The following is a 7449-nucleotide window of genomic DNA, read 5'->3' on the forward strand; positions in this document are numbered from 1 at the left end:
GAGGGGGAGAAAGGTAACTGACGGAAGCAGGTTGAGGCGGTCTAGCACTCGGGGACCAAGACTTACAGGAGTGAGACAGAAAACGTGTACGGAAGTTTTGTAAAAATGCGGAAACAGGAAGATTAGGATGGGGCGCCTGTACCGTGAGACGAGACAAGCACGAATTAATCAAGAGAACACGGAGGGAGGGAGACATAAGAGAAAGACAATAGATAATTTTTACGGACATGATTCGAACGGATATTAAATGGGGCACTGCTGGACAGAGCTGCCAATAAGTAGATATGGGAGGTCGTTCATTCACCCAGTCCCGATCTGTGAGGAAATTACCTTTTAATAAACACTGAGTCCGTGGTGTGTGAGTGGGAGGCTTCAGGAGAGCGCTGTTGACTAAGATGGAGCTGTGGAAAGGACGGACCCTGATTGTTGGTCAATAGAGGCGGGTGGTGAGGCGCGTGTGGAAAATTTAATGATGTTTGTAGTAGACGAAGCCTCGCGAGCGGCGGGAGGGTGACCAGGGAGGGACTGAAGTTTCTTTGAGGCGAGAAGGGTCTGAGTGTAATGGGTGTTGCCAGCTGAGGTTAACACGTAGCACAAGACGAAGTGGTGCTGTGTTTCTGGGAGAGTTGTTTGGTTAGTGGGTGCGAGGTGACGTTCAGAGGGATGGACGAAAGAGTGAAAGTTATATTGTAGTTAAGAACAATGAATAGTTGCTAATATGTGTAATGTGTTAAGATGGACGATTTTATCACTCTCTCTGTATTGATATATTTAAGGGGAATATTAAAGGGGAACAGAGCTAGTGAGAAGGTGATGGAGGTAAATGAATAACATAGAATAGTAGTTAATATATGTGATTACTATTCTAAGTTAAGATGAATGGTTTTGTCACCCTCTGTACATTGATACATTTAGACAGTTTGGAGAGAACATCAAGGGAGAACAGCGCTGGTCTGGTGAAAGTGAGGGTAGATGACCCAACGTGGCGGAAGGAAAGACTCCAAGTTGCAGAAAAAGAGATGAAGCATAAAAAAAATAAAAAAAATGCAGCATGAAAGAGACGAACACGTAATGAAATTTTGCTCTTGAAAAGCATATTTCATCTCTTTCCTCAGCAGGACGGAGACAAATTAATAAAAGGTGACACGTAGAGCCTCCTTTCTTTTAATGTGAAGGCTGACTTTTACATTGACTTTTACCTCTTTCTGACTTCTCATATATGGCAGCCGCACAGGAGAAAAATATCTTGAGAAGCTCTTATTTTTTGTATTATGTAACGCAATGTTGGACAAAGCGTAACAAAATTGTCTGAAGTAACAATCTACTAATTTGTTTTGTACACTCCAGTAACCTTTCCTTTTGACTAAATGTTCCTTAAAAACAATTATAAGGTGACTTCTTTGACATTTTCTGGTGTGCCTTGTTATCAACGTGACCTGGATTAAAACCAGATCAGAAGTGTATTGCTTATTGTTTAACATTTAAGAAGGAGTCCGCTCTTCCCTCGAGGTAACCAGCGGCGTCCCGAGGTGTGTCTGCCTCACGCGGACTGCCAGTTCAGGTGATAAGGGCGATCAGATAAAACTTCCGGTTCTTGTAAGTTTTTCTATAACCGGAGGCATTGCAGGGGCGATAGAATCTGTATTGAGTGGTGAAAGTTCTGTGATCATTGTGATGAGGTGCACGTGATAGAGAAGCAGAAGGAGGAGAGTAAGAAAGTGCAGAAGAGGAGGAAGTGCAGGAGACTGTGAATCAGATGATGACAATGATAGTAATATGAATAAATCGGTATTCACATTTTATAAGTTTTTCATTGGAATATCTGAGGAAAGTTTCTCGTAATACACGAAAGTCTTTGTATGGTTCTGAGTGTTTCTTCTCCTCGGGAAGAAGTAATACCGGATCATACATTTATCATTTCCTGAGAAGAGATAAAACCTTTGTGAAACTCCTCGCGACGCGGTCAGCTCTTATCCTGGGAAAGTTGAGGAAAGGGGAATGTTTCTTTTCCATTTTATCCTCTTTCCCTCCTCCACTATCTCCTCTCCGCCATCACCCACTCAGTCCCTCCTCCACCATCTTCTCTTTCCTTCTTTCGCCTCCATCACCTCTTATCTAACACATCTTCCTTTCGCTAACAGCATCTAGATCTACTATCCCCCTCTACACTTCCTCTTCCGCCTCCTCCTCTTCCTCTTCCCGTTAATCCTCACCCGAGTTTCCTCACCCCTACCTTTAGCTACCTATATTCTCACATTACCTGGCTGTCTCTCATCTCTTCCCTCAAGGGTTCAGCAGCCTCGGGTTGGAGTGCCCCCCATTCCTGAGGGAGCAGCGTTAGCCGTGAACACAAATATACCTTAACGCTCCCATGCCTTCACCCGCTACTCTTCATTTCGGGAAGTTAAGGATTCCTGGAATATTCTACCCGGGTTTAAGGGAAGGTTCCTTGGGTGTTTAGCTGCCATCTGCCTCTCGTGCCCTGCCCTTGTCCCTGTTGTGCTCCTCTTCTATAGGGAGGAACTAGCTAAGGGATTTGAAATAGGTCAGAGTAAGGTTCAGGAAGTCGTCGGGGTCCTTCCTTGGAAAAAGTAAGGATGATTTTGTTCTCTACGTGTTTTGATGCGGAGGTCGGGATTCTGTAGTTAAAGGGGAAGAACAGGAAGGTTAACTTTTCCATTATTGAATTGGGTAGGTAGATTGAGAATAACAGTGAGGAGGAAGCGTCACACAGCAGGCTGGCGTGAGCAGAGGTGGTAGCAAGCCGTTAGTTTTGAAGAGCAGTAACCATGAAAATAACGAAAAGAAAACAACAGGAGAAATATTGTAGTGTCTGTTACGGAACGAAGACAAACAGTGAAATGACAGTAAATCATGAGACGAATAGCCACTTCACTTCACTCTGAAACATTGTGCGAGTGGGAGCCCGGGGTGTGACAGTAAAATGTGGTGTTCTGGCTGGTTTGCGGCTGCGGGGAACAATTAGCTGTGTCGTTTTACTCGCATAAGTATAATTTACGTTCTTCACGCAGGACACCAAGGAGCAAAGCCTGGGAAGGAAGGGAAAGATCTATTAGGTTTGTCTCAGGGAAGCGAGTAAAGGTCACGATGCAGGAAGAGGTGAGAGCAGGTGAGAGGCAGATATGCGTGTTTCGCCTTAACGGAGGATGGTGAGGTCAGTGGTTGCTGGGAATTGTTGTGTGTTGACTTTTGCATGTTTTAAACGTTTCTGGAAGGTTGGGTCTTGTCGGCTGATGGAAGAATTGAGTTATATTCCTCTATATCATGCTGTAAATTCTTCCAGTGTACAGAATAAGAGGAAACATTAAATATTAAACCTTCTTGTAGCAGCTCCGAGAATTATAAAAGCCAGATTAAGAGTAATGTTTGGTGGCCAGAAATATTTCGTAGAGAGATCAGCACTGGAGGAACACAGCAGCTATTTGCAGAGTGATCGAGAGAAAGAAAAATAACCACCGAGCAGAACACAGAGGGGCTCCAGAACAGAGAGGTTTAGGAGAACAAGCCCCAGGAACCACAACAACAAAGAAGGTGGAAAAGAAACAAGCCGGATGTACATAGCAAAGACCGCGGGGGCCTGTTAGTGTTCCGCTGCGTTTTGCAATGCCGGGAGGGAGCTCCGTAAATTTGACTAAAACATGACATTTGATAGCAGCCATCAACATCATATACTGCTCTTGTTTATGCTTCTCCATACTCACCACTTTTTGGGAGATTTTTTTTTTTTGTGGGAGAGGTAGGTAGAGGGGAGATGGAGGAGGGATAGTGGTAGTTTGTGGGTATAATGAGCATGCAAATGACTCTCACTTCATGTCCTCGTTCTTGTTTTTGTCGGTGAGAGGACCATATTTTTTGGCCTGGCTTTGTAAAGCTGGATTATGAGTTTTTTTTTTTTTGTCTGTGGTGTGTGTGTGTGTGTGTGTGTGTGTGTGTGTGTGTGTGTGTGTGTGTGTGTGTGTGTGTGTGTGTGTGTGTGTGTGTGTGTGTGTGTGTGTACCACCATATAGCAACGCAGACCATTGTTTTTTTTTCTCCATGGCACCACAAACACACACACTCTCTCTCTCTCTCTCTCTCTCTCTCTCTCTCTCTCTCTCTCTCTCTCTCTCTCTCTCTCTCTCTCTCTCTCTCTCTCTCTCTCTCTCTCTCTCTCTCTCTCTCTCTCTCTCTCTCTCTCTCTCTCTCTCTCTCTCTCTCTCTCTCTCTCTCTCTCTCTCTCTCTCTCTCTCTCTCTCTCTCTCTCTCTCTCTCTCTCTCTCTCTCTCTCTCTCTCTCTCTCTCTCCCCCCACTAGTTATCATCTCCACATGTTCCTTGTTTCATGTGGACTTTCAGCACCAGGATATAACACGGTACCTCCCTTTTAGTGCTCCGTGTATTACTCACTTGTTATTCGCTTCATCCTGCCTCGCGTGTCGCCGGCAGAATCAGTTTACTTGCATCAAAGACTCGGCATGAATATGAAGGAGCGTCGGTGGGCGTGACGCGCTTGGCAGAGAAGGCAGGGTGACGACCCAAGCACCAGATTACTACGCGTGACCCACACTGCTCGTCTCACTCATCCTTTCTACGTCAAGCTTAATTAATTTATATCTTTTTTACTTTTTGTACATCGACACTGTTTGCTTTCCAGGTCAATCATTCTTTCCACTTCGTATTTAATATTTCAGTCAACCACGTATGTACATTAACGCTATTTACTTCCCAGGTCACTAATTCTTCCTACTTCATTTTTATCATTTCAGTCTTTCACTCATGTACATTGACGCTATTTACTTTCCAGGTCACTAATTCTTCCTACTTTTATTTATTTTTTTATCATTTCACTCTATCACTCATGTACACTAATGGTATTTACTTTCCAGGTCACTCATTCTTTCTACTTCACACTTACTTCAGTCTACCACGAGTGTTCATTAACGCTGTCCATTGTCCCACTGTCTGTTCCATATCTTATACATTTCATGCATTTCGCCTTTCAGTATTCATGGAACTCCTTCATTTCGCTGCGTACTCCCATTACCCGCTCCACACCTGTTTTCGTTCCTCCATCTAGTTGTTGTCTTGCTTTCCAGTTAATTGTGAATTCCTGTTACTCATCACACGTTTTTTTTTTTCAATTCCACGCTTCAGTATTTGTTCAGTTTCTTCCACCTCACTTTATATTTTCAGCCACTGCCCACTTCACAGCTCTTTCCACTCACCACTTCACCATTTATTTATTTTTTTCCACCTCACTTTACATTTCCATCGCCTACCCGCTCCACCACCCCTCCAGACCTCATTTCCACATTCATAGCACTCTGTCCACTCACCGCAGTCTGTCTGTCTATTCTATCCGTTATACCTTGGTTTGCTCCTCTGTTTCCTTTTGATTTCGGGTCATACTAATGAAAATTTTATAGTTACATTTCCACGTTTTAAGAGCAGTTGTCATTTTATTTCACACAGCAATTTATATTTTTCTTTACGTGTATTTCTCTCCAGTATTTTCATCTTCAGCTTTCAACATTTTTTGCTTTGATCGATTTCGGTGTCTGTCAGTGCGGCTGTCTGTGTCTTGTTTGTCGCTCTCTAATCACTTGCGGATTTTCATTTTTCTTCATCAGTCAGCTGTCTGTCAGTCTCTTTGTCACCGCTTCGCTCAGAGGTGCATGAGGGTGTTCGACCAAGGACAGACAGACAGACAGACAGACAGACAGACAGACAGACAGACAGACAAGCAGAGACGGATGGATTTTCTAATCGACACGCAAATAGAGGAGCATGAAAAAGTGAAGGCGAGTAAATTACACACACACATACACACACACTCTCTCTCTCTCTCTCTCTCTCTCTCTCTCTCTCTCTCTCTCTCTCTCTCTCTCTCTCTCTCTCTCTCTCTCTCTCTCTCTCTCTCTCTCTCTCTCTCTCTCTCTCTCTCTCTCTCTCTCTCTCTCTCTCTCTCTCTCTCTCTCTCTCTCTCTCTCGAAGGCTGCATTTGGCACCTGAAAGAAAATTATGCAACACGTTCGATGCATTTATGGCAGTGTTCCTCTTACTCCTTGTCTTGCTCATATATTGTATGTTGTGTACCCAAAGTATATAACATACAGTATTGAATTTATATTGCTGTTTTTTTTTTTTTTTCATCCCTGCTTTCACAGTTACTGTTGCTGCTATTGCCATTGCTCCAATTGTTGCTGCATTAACTGCTACTATGAATATCATTATTATTAGTAGTATGTCAGTATTTCCACTATATTTACTATTACAGCTGCTACTACTACTACTACTACTACTACTACTACTACTACTACTACTACTACTACTACTACTACTACTACTACTACTACTACTACTACTACTACTACTACTACTACTACTACTACTACTACTACTACTACTACTACTACTACTACTACAGCTGCTGCTGCTGCTGCTGCTGCTGTTGCTGCTGCTGCTGCTGCTGCTGCTGCTGCTGCTACTACTACTGCTACTGCTGCTGCTGCTGCTACTGCTGCTGCTACTACTACTACTACTACTACTACTACTACTACTACTACTACTACTACTACTACTACTACTACTACTACTACTACTACTACTACTACTACTACTACTACTACTACTAACTGCTGCTGTTGCTGCCGCTGACACCACAGCAGTAAGAACACTAATACTGCTACTAATATAATAGGCACCACCGCCACCACGACCACTACAGTCACCATGAAGTAATATGGCAAGTCAATAAGCCTATAAATAGAGCCACTCAGTCCTCCTCCTTAACCACTCAGGAGAATAAAGTCGTGGATCCTTTCTCAGTCCTCTCTCTTACACGCTCAGATCCTCTCAGCGCCTCCTCCGGTGTGCTCTTTTACCCTGTGGACTCCAGCACCTACTCCTGATTTGAACGTAGATTTGGAGCTCTTGCCTTTGTTGCTTCGCCTCTTCACTCTCTCAGCTGCCTGCCGGAAGGGTGGGGCGTCCCTCTCCTGTCTGCTTCTCCTTCAGCCCTCTGGTGGTGGTGGTGGTGGTGGTGGTGGTTTGGTAACGCCGTGGAGTCTTGATCGAACAACAACCAAGAGAGAGATAGAGAAATAAGAGGGCAAAGAGAGAATACTAGAATGGAGAGGAAAACCAAGAAAAGGAAAAAAAAAGAAAAATAGAAATGAAAGGAAAGAGAAAGATAAGAGAAAGGTAAGAGAAGAGAAACGACAAGGGGAAGGAAGAGAGAGAAAAAAAGCGGAAAGAAAAGAGAAAGATCAGAGAAGAAAACAGAAAACAAGATAAGACAAGAGAAAAGAGAAGAGAGAAGTCAAGAAAAGTGGAAAGAGAAGAAAGGCGAAGGTGAGAGAATAGAAAGAGAAAGGTCATGGAGTCGAAACAGGCCGGACCTCGTAACCCTGCCTCTAAATGACCTGCCCTTTATTCTAATCACACCCAG

Source organism: Scylla paramamosain, chromosome 9 (assembly GCF_035594125.1).
Source record: "Scylla paramamosain isolate STU-SP2022 chromosome 9, ASM3559412v1, whole genome shotgun sequence".
Taxonomy (NCBI): Eukaryota; Metazoa; Arthropoda; class Malacostraca; order Decapoda; family Portunidae; genus Scylla; species Scylla paramamosain.